The following is an 8,927-nucleotide window of genomic DNA, read 5'->3' on the forward strand; positions in this document are numbered from 1 at the left end:
TGTACCGCGGTAAGGCAGAGTTTGAAGGTCGGTGATTGGTCGAGACGAGGGAAGGAGCCCATATGGGCCTTGGGTCCCCATCCGAGATTGACCGTCCTACCGCCATGGGGATACCTTTGACGGGTCGGAAATAAGAACAAGTATGAAATCAACCTTCCCGACAGACAACGAACTCTATCAGATAGTAATTATGTGTATGGCTGATACACGCTCAATATACCTACATCCAAAATCTATACAGGGTGTTTCTATGTATATCGGTAATTTAGTCATTTTCTATGCTAAGAAAATTATTTCTATACTAAGAAGTTTATTTTTGTTTCCAATATCTTGTATTGATACGATATCAAGTTCAGTATTAATAAAAATTGACTAGGAGTTTACAGGTTTAGAAATTTTGAGATATTCAAGAACCTAAATTTCAAACTTTTCAAATTTAAAAATTTTATGCCAAAATTTTAAGGAATAAAAATTAGAAACTTCTAAATTTTGAAATTGCAATAGGTAAATAGATACATTTTCTGCAATAGACAAATTTTCAAATTTTTAAGTATCTATGGATTTTCTAAACTTTCACCGTTCCAAACTACAATATTTTTGGATTATGAAGTATGCAAATTTATATTTTTGGAACTGACAAATCACCAAATTCACAAATTAACAAATTTTTTATTCCTCAAGTGAAATTTTTAAACTCACAAATTTCAAAAGTTCTAACTCGTCCTATAATTGTTAAATTCTCAAACGCACAAATTTAAAAATCGCAATGTTGCGAAATTCGTAAATATAAAAATTCTAAAATTGAAAAATTCACACATGTCAAAGTAGTGGAGTGACGTAATTCTCAATTTGAGAAATTTTCAAATTTCCAAATTTTTAAATAACTATAGATTTAAGTTCCCATACTCTCAAATCTTTAAATCTTAAAAGTTCTATGAATTGCAAAATTTTCGAAGTATCATATATTCTCAAATATCGTTCTTTACTTATCGATCACATTTATTATCAATTTACTGGACGTTAATACGTGTTCATATTATAACATTGAGCACTGAAAATGGTTAAATGCTGGACATATACAAGGTGGGTCATACAAAATCAACTTCCTATTTATATTCTTTAATAATAATGTGTAAAATGATTCGCATTACTAAATCTAACAATAATAGTATTGTAAGTTTACTTTGCACAATAACGAGTTTAGAAGTTTACTTTATACATACACAAATGTATAAGTTCATTTTGCAAGTTAAAATGTACAAGTTTGCAAGTTTAAAAATTCGCAAATTGAGAAATTTGCAAATTTACAAGTTTACAAATTTACAAATTTACAAATTCTCAAATTCTCAAATTCTCAAATTCTCAAATTCTCAAATTTATAAATTCTCAAATTTACAAATTCTGAAATTTTCAAATTTACAAATTCTCAAATTCTCAAATTCTCAAATTCTCAAATTTACAAATTGTCAAATTCTCAAATTCTCAAATTCTCAAATTCTCAAATTCTCAAATTCTCAAATTCTCAAATTCTCAAATTCTCAAATTCTCAAATTCTCAAATTCTCAAATTTTCAAATTCTCAAACTCTCAAATACTCAAATTCCCAAGTTCCCAAATTTCCATATTTCTAAATCCATAAGTCTCTAAATTCTGAAATTTCCATGTCTAAATCCATCAACCTTTAAATTCTCAAATTCTCATATGCTTAAATTCCTAAATACCTAAATCCTGAAATTTATAAATTCCCAAATTCTCAAATTCTCAAGTCCCAAATTTACAAATTGATAATTTAACAAATTCACAAGTTCACAAACTTATATTTCTGTAAACTTACAAATTTTCAAAATAAAATAAGAACAAAATAAAAACACTTCCATTGATAACAAATAAAAATGGACACTTACAGCATTCCCAAAATAAAAACGAAAATGCCTCCATAATCCATAACCCAGAGTTCATAATAATGAATAAAAATGCACACTTCTACTGAAACTACTTAAAAAAGAAAAAAATGAAAAATATTCCACAATACCTAAAACGAAGATACAAACACTTTGACTAATAACATTTAAAGTAAAAACATAAAAAATGATTCAAAATTCATGATAATAAATAAGAATGAGCATTTCCACTGAAATTACTTAAAAAAAAAGATAAATATTTCACAATATTCAGAATTAAAATCAACTAACATATAAAACAAAAATATAAAAAAATGATAATAAATAAAGTAAGAATGAACTTCCACTAAAATAACTTAGAAAAAAAAAGGAAAAATATTCCACAACATCCAGAACAAAAATCGACTAACAACATATAGAATAAAAATATAAAAAATGATAGAAAGTTCATGATAATAAATAAAGTAAGAATCAACTTCCACTGAAAATGCCTAAAAATAAATGAAAACACTTCCACAATACGCAGAACATAAACACAAGCAGCTGGATCAACAACACCAATAACAATATGTAAAAAATGAAGATACCAATAAGAAAAATGAAAACTGACAAAGAGCAGTTATTCGACGTACATGAAATCGATAGCTGTATCTGTAGAATTGATAGGTGTACGTGTGATAGCATGTAGAATTGATAGGTGTACATACGTAAACGTTTTTAATTTCGGTTCTGCGGAACACCCGTTACATGAAATACGTTCGAGACGGTACGTTAGCGACTGACATCGTGAGTGACGTATGATATGGAGGAAAGCATTGGGCAGTCTATAATATATAATAAAAATGCATCCACACGCCTCGATGAGTTGATTGTCTGCTTGTCCGGATGCCAAAACGTCCGAACTCGTGCATTTCATATCGTGTTTCATGCATTTACGAAGCGATCTGCTGTTTGTACTCGGGTGGCCCGAGTAATCGGCCCACGGCATTTCTGCGTCATCTTGTTCCCTCTTGTCCATCCTCGATGACGATAGTCGGCTATTTTTCTTCATAGCTTGCTTAGTTCAGGATATCTATGTAGCCGTAAGGTACGCTCGAGTGTAACGTGGTTACCTTTACATGAGAATTTGTGTAATTTGAGTAAGTCCAAACTCGAGGCTTTTTAACCCTTTCGCTACGGTGATTTTTTCTGAGAAATGTGATTATGGTCTTATTTATTATAATAAAAAGTCAGATATTCTTATTTATAAAAAGCAAAGCTAAAGCCTTTCTATACAGTTTTTTATCCTTCCTTTATGTACAAAGGATAATACAAATGACAAATGTTATAACACGCCGTCATAACTCTTTTTTATAAAAACTTTTTAATCGCTTGGAAAAAATTCTGTTGGTATAAAAGTGGGCGCCTATACATGCTCTCAGTAATACAAACACAAAATTTCTAAGCGCCTATAGGCGCCCACAGTAGCCAAGGGGTTAAGGAGATTTTTAAATTTCTGAAGGAGCCCAATGTTCAAATTTTGAAATTTAATTTAATTTCTTATATCAGTCAGATTTCTTGGCAAGTTCTTAAACACACAGGTCCTTGTAGAATAAGTTTAAGTAAAATTTTTATTTCATCAAAGTTCTATATTTGCAAATTCAGATGTCCACAGATTTCTACGCCATTGAACTTCTGAATCTAAGAATTTATAGATCCCTAAATTCCTATATTTCCAAATTTCTAAATTGTTAAATTACTAGATCGTCAAATTTCTATGTTCCTAAGTTTCCATGTCCCAAAATTTCTACTTCCTCAAATTTTTAAATCCCCAAATTCCAGAACTCCTAATCTCTTATTTCTCTAAATACCAATGCCCTTAAGTTTGAATGCCATCAAATTTCTATATGTACAAATTCCTAAAGCCCCAAATTCCTATGTTTCCAAGTTTCTATGTCCAAAAATTTCCATTTCCTCAAATTTTTAAATCCCCAAATTCCAGAACTCCTAATCTCTTATGTCTCTAAATACCAATATCTTTAAATTTGAATGTCATCAATTTTCTATATGTACAAATTCCTAAAGCTCCAAATTTCTGTGTTTCCAAGTTTCCATGTCCCAAAATTTCTATTTCCTCAAATTTTTATATCCCCAAATTCCAAAATCCCTAAACTCTTATGTTCCCAAATACCAATATCCTTAAATTTGAATGTCATCAAATTTCTGTATGTACAAATTCCTCAATCCCCAAATTCCTGTGTTTCCAAGTTTCTATGTCCCTAAATTCTTAGATCCCTAAATTCCTAAATACCTGTATCCTTCAACTTCTAGGTTACCAATTTTCAGCACCTCCAAATTCTTAAACCTCCAAACTTCCATATCTCTACTTATATTTAAATTCAAACCGCAAAAAAATTAATTTTTCATAAAATCACTTTGAAATGTTCAGTGGTGGAAAATTATTACATACAGTACAATTGATCAACAATAAAATTTGCTTTTATTCGCGGTATAAATGAAAAATTTGCAAGTTTTGAAGATCTCCAATACAATTTATGTGCATAAATAATAAATAAAAAACGTCCCAAAAGAAAGAAACAAACGTACACAAGAAAAGTCCATAACAAAAGAAAATCTAATTCTGTAGAAAAAAGAAATTACTTACAAAGAATAAAACTGGATATTCGTCTATATATTTTGAGAATATAGAAGTATTTAAGAAGTTGATTCACAGTTATCGTTTTTGATAATTGATAAATATTTTCCGGCACATTGTATAGTAACCTTAAAAAAGGACAGTAACAATGTATTACGGTGTTTTCATAATGCTAAACCGTGTTGTTGGCATTTTCCTCAACAGCACCAACACGAATTTCGCATTATAGCATTTTTTTAGCGTGCCAGAACGCATTGTGATTCATTAAAAGTAGCCAGGACGCGAAATTTGGTGTTGTGCCTGTCTCTCTAAAGCCACATCGTGTTTTAGTCGTCTTTTCGCTCATTGTATGTTTTCATACTTCGAGCTTAACGTATGCAACATTACCATTTTATTGCATTAAAAGGTACGTTCTTTTTTTTCGGTATAATATATGGGAAATGAAATTTAATTGTACGTATTTGTAATTTTTAATTTGACTGATTATTGGTGTTTTGAAGAAGTAAGTAAGAAGGATAGCAAAATAAATTTTATGTATATCTCACATATGACACATATTACTCGTACATATATTACACATATGACACGTATGACACATATGCTACATACGACACATACGACACATATAACATATATGACATATATGACACATATTACACATATTACATATATTACACATATTACACATATTACAAATATTACATATATTACATATGTTACACATATGACACATGTGACACATGTGACACATATTACACATATTACACATTCAAATATATTTAAGAATTATAGTGAACAGTATGTATAGTGTGTTAATTTTTACTGATCATCGACTTCATCCATAGAAATAAATACACTTTTATAAAATACAGTATTTGTATTAAAAAAAACATATGTGCATAATGAAATCATATTCTAGAAGTTTGAATTTCTTTGCACTTTTAATTCTTAATTAAAATTATTATACAGTTACTACTATTTAATGCAATTTTCATCTGGGATTCCATGTTTGTTTGTCTGCTCTCTACAGACTGCAATTTTGAGTCCATCGTCTTGAAATTTTGAGGATAGACTCGTGAGACATCCTAAATGTGCTCTATTTATTTTAACGACCGCAATATTTATAATAGAACATTACAATAGTTATACAGTTACACGCTCAATAGTTGTAATGGTCTCGTATGCTACCCTCTTGAAATTAGCGATAATACGAAAGGAGTGAAAGAAATCACGGCTTAAGGTGAAATACCGCCTTAACACTTCGAAAGTGAGAGTACAGGTACGATAACTAGCATCCCCTGATTTAACCAGCAAGTTTTGCCGAAACTCCCGCGTTTGGCTTCAACCAAAGCGAATGCTCCAAGTAGATTTGCATACGAGTTTCGTATCGCGGCGTTACCTGCTGTTCCACGTTAGTCCCGGGCACATGTCACATTCCCATTGTCTGTGTTGTCGCAAACGTAGGGAGAGAGATGTAAGTACTCGTGCTAAGTGCTGTTTTATTTGTGTAAGAACCAGCCACTTTACTACTGTGTGCGCCACCATCTACCTCTCTGTGCCCAGAAGATAGACAAGTCGCATACAAACAAGGCTTTCTCCGCTAGTCACAATTCACGCTCGCGATTCTGTGACTCGAAGGGTTAGAGATTGGTGAATATGGCTAAACGAAGCCATTTCCCGCCGCATAATTCCGCGGGAACATTGCGAATACACGTCGGACGTAGGATAAACGGCAGGGTCGAATGTAATGTGTCTCGAACGAGTACTGGTAATTAACACTAAACATGCCAGCATGTGATTTACGCTTTATTTGGAATTAATTCTGAAATTCAGAAATAAACGAACGATACATTAATTGTTATACACATTAATTTTTTATTTCCATAAAAATCGATGCAATTTTCAAGAAAATTACCTGTACACATTGTGTGACTTATGGTGGCTTAGAAATAAATAAACGAGGTTAGGAAACCTCGTTTCCATAATAAGAAGTTAGGAAACTTAAGGATTTGGAAGTTTACGAAATCTAATATGTGAAAGTTAGGAAATTTAGGAAATCGATGCTGTAGAAATTAGGGAATTTAAGAATTTGGAAACATAAGAATGAAACGATAGAAAGACTAGAGAATTTATGAATTTGGAAGTTCGAGAATTTAAAGTAGAGGTTAGGATATTTCGAGATTTGGAAATTCAAGGATTCAAAGATGTAAAAGTTAGCGAATTTAATGCTCTGCAAATTTACAAAATATACGCTGACAAATACTGATATCCGTTTTGATTTCATAATGCATAACATCATTACATCTTTTACATTTACTACCGTTTATAATACATTAGAAAATCATTTCAAAATGAAAAACATAATTTTGAAAATTATAAAAAAACTATAATTTCAGTGTTACTATATATTTTACAATCATGAGGCAATTCTTGATCGACAGATGCAATTCCTTAAATTAAGATCTTCCGTGCGTCGAATACTGCCACCAGTACGCGCCCATAGCGCGGATCAAAAGCGATATCTGACTCGAACGGCATATTTTTATACAGGCACCTTTGGACCTTCAAATTCTTTTTTTAAATAAGTTAGTGTAAAAAATGTAATATAATACAATTTCCAAAATATTACGTATAGAAATCAGTTGTGCACCGAACGGAAGGTATAAAATGTACGTATAACTTCAACGACAATAATATTTTTTCCACAAGCGAAATTAAAAATTCCAATTTATCCGTATTTTGTCTTTTGACCGATAGTTTACATATGTGAAATTTGATCAAAATAGTACAAAGTTTTATTAAAAACATTTGCAAAATAATGTTAATTTTTAACATATTTTTTAAACAAATAAATTTTTCAAAAATCCACTTAGGCCATATTATTGGCCTCCTAAAACAGAAAAATTTGCACTTTTCATTTTTTGTCTAGGCCTAACAGTTCCTGAGATATTCGAGAATCAACCCCAACTTTGGGGGCCATTTTCACCCCTTCAGCATGGACGATGGCCGATAAAAAAAAATACGTGTCAAATATTTTTTTGCGTTCTATATCATACTCAAAGCGCATGAAATCGGCGATAGGGTAATGTCCCTTGTAAGTACAAAAATTATAATTATCTCAATAAATAATAATTCTGATTGGACTCTAGTGATTTTACGATGATCTTTGAAAAATATTGAACTTCTTATAACTTTTTGATAATGGTGTGTTCATAATGAAATTTCAATTAAAATTATGTTTTATGCATGAAAATGTTTTTATTTATTTGAATGATTTTTTATTGCAATAATAAATTGTATACTTTTTGTAAGTGTTACTTATTGCAGTATAATTTTACAGTTTAATTTTGTAGTTTAATCTAATTAAACTAATTTTTTACTTAATTAGATAACTAATTATCTAATGTAATCTAACCTTACAGTCTAATATGATCTAACCATACATACAATGCAATATAGTCTAATTTATAGTGTAATATAGTTTAACATTTATTCGTTCATTCATTAATCAATTAGAAAACTTAATTATCAATTAATTTATATTACACGTTCAATTACTTATATTCTCGAAATTTAAATTTTGTTTTAACGTACCCATCAATATACAAATACCAAAAAACTACATTTTATATAAGTATCCTAATTCTTAACAAAATAAGCAATCACATTCTTCCATCCAAAAAATAGCATTCTTCCACATAACCTAACTTTCGACTCCATCGAACTCCATCATTCTCAATCAAATGTTATCAAAACGAAAAGTACCAAACTAAAACTTCTATTCCTCCTGTCGTGTTATTTTAAACGCAAGTCCTTGCTTCCGAATCCATAGGATACTGGTCCTTCACTTTGATCTTAATCAACAGAGAAACTTTAGTCCATCCTCCGTTCTTCCCACGCTGTTCAAGGAAATATCCTCTCCCCCACCTTTCCCGCTGCGCTTACACCTCAAATCCAATATGTCTACCTCCGCGATTATCGCTAATTATCTTGAACCAACAAGTTATCAATTGATTGAGGTAAACAAACGGGAACGGGTCGATCGAGGACAATAGAATATCCAAGGTACGATTGTACCGGCATTGCTCAGTACGCAGGCAAAAGGAAGACCAAACTAGACACCCTGTGTGATATCCATGCTGATGTCCAAAGGTGCTGCCCTCACACTCGACATCAGGATGTGCCTTAGACGTAGCAAATTGTACAATAACAATCTTAGTAGCGGTGGTGCTGGTTGCCTCTTGCCAAGTGTCTTCGTTACAGTAGCAACGTTGTGTACATTAGCGAATGCTCTGAAGGTAAGACAAACGGAATATTACACAAATACCCATCTTCGTCGACCTTCCACGGTTCCTTGCCCATCCTCCCTCTTTCCAACTACCGTTGCATCCT

General features: G+C 31.4%; 1 long non-coding RNA gene across 1 annotated transcript in view; it reads left to right on the top strand.

The window, feature by feature from the left end:
- LOC105662297 (uncharacterized) overlaps window positions 1-7,721 on the top strand; it is a 221,136-nt gene extending 213,415 nt beyond the window's left edge. Inside the window, exon 4 of the long non-coding RNA XR_013040923.1 lies at window positions 7,465-7,721. This is a non-coding gene — a long non-coding RNA (uncharacterized LOC105662297). The remainder of the gene's footprint in view (window positions 1-7,464) is intronic.
- The last annotated feature ends 1,206 nt before the right edge of the window (window positions 7,722-8,927 follow it).

This window comes from Megachile rotundata, chromosome 16, assembly GCF_050947335.1.
Source record: "Megachile rotundata isolate GNS110a chromosome 16, iyMegRotu1, whole genome shotgun sequence".
Classification (NCBI taxonomy): Eukaryota; Metazoa; Arthropoda; class Insecta; order Hymenoptera; family Megachilidae; genus Megachile; species Megachile rotundata.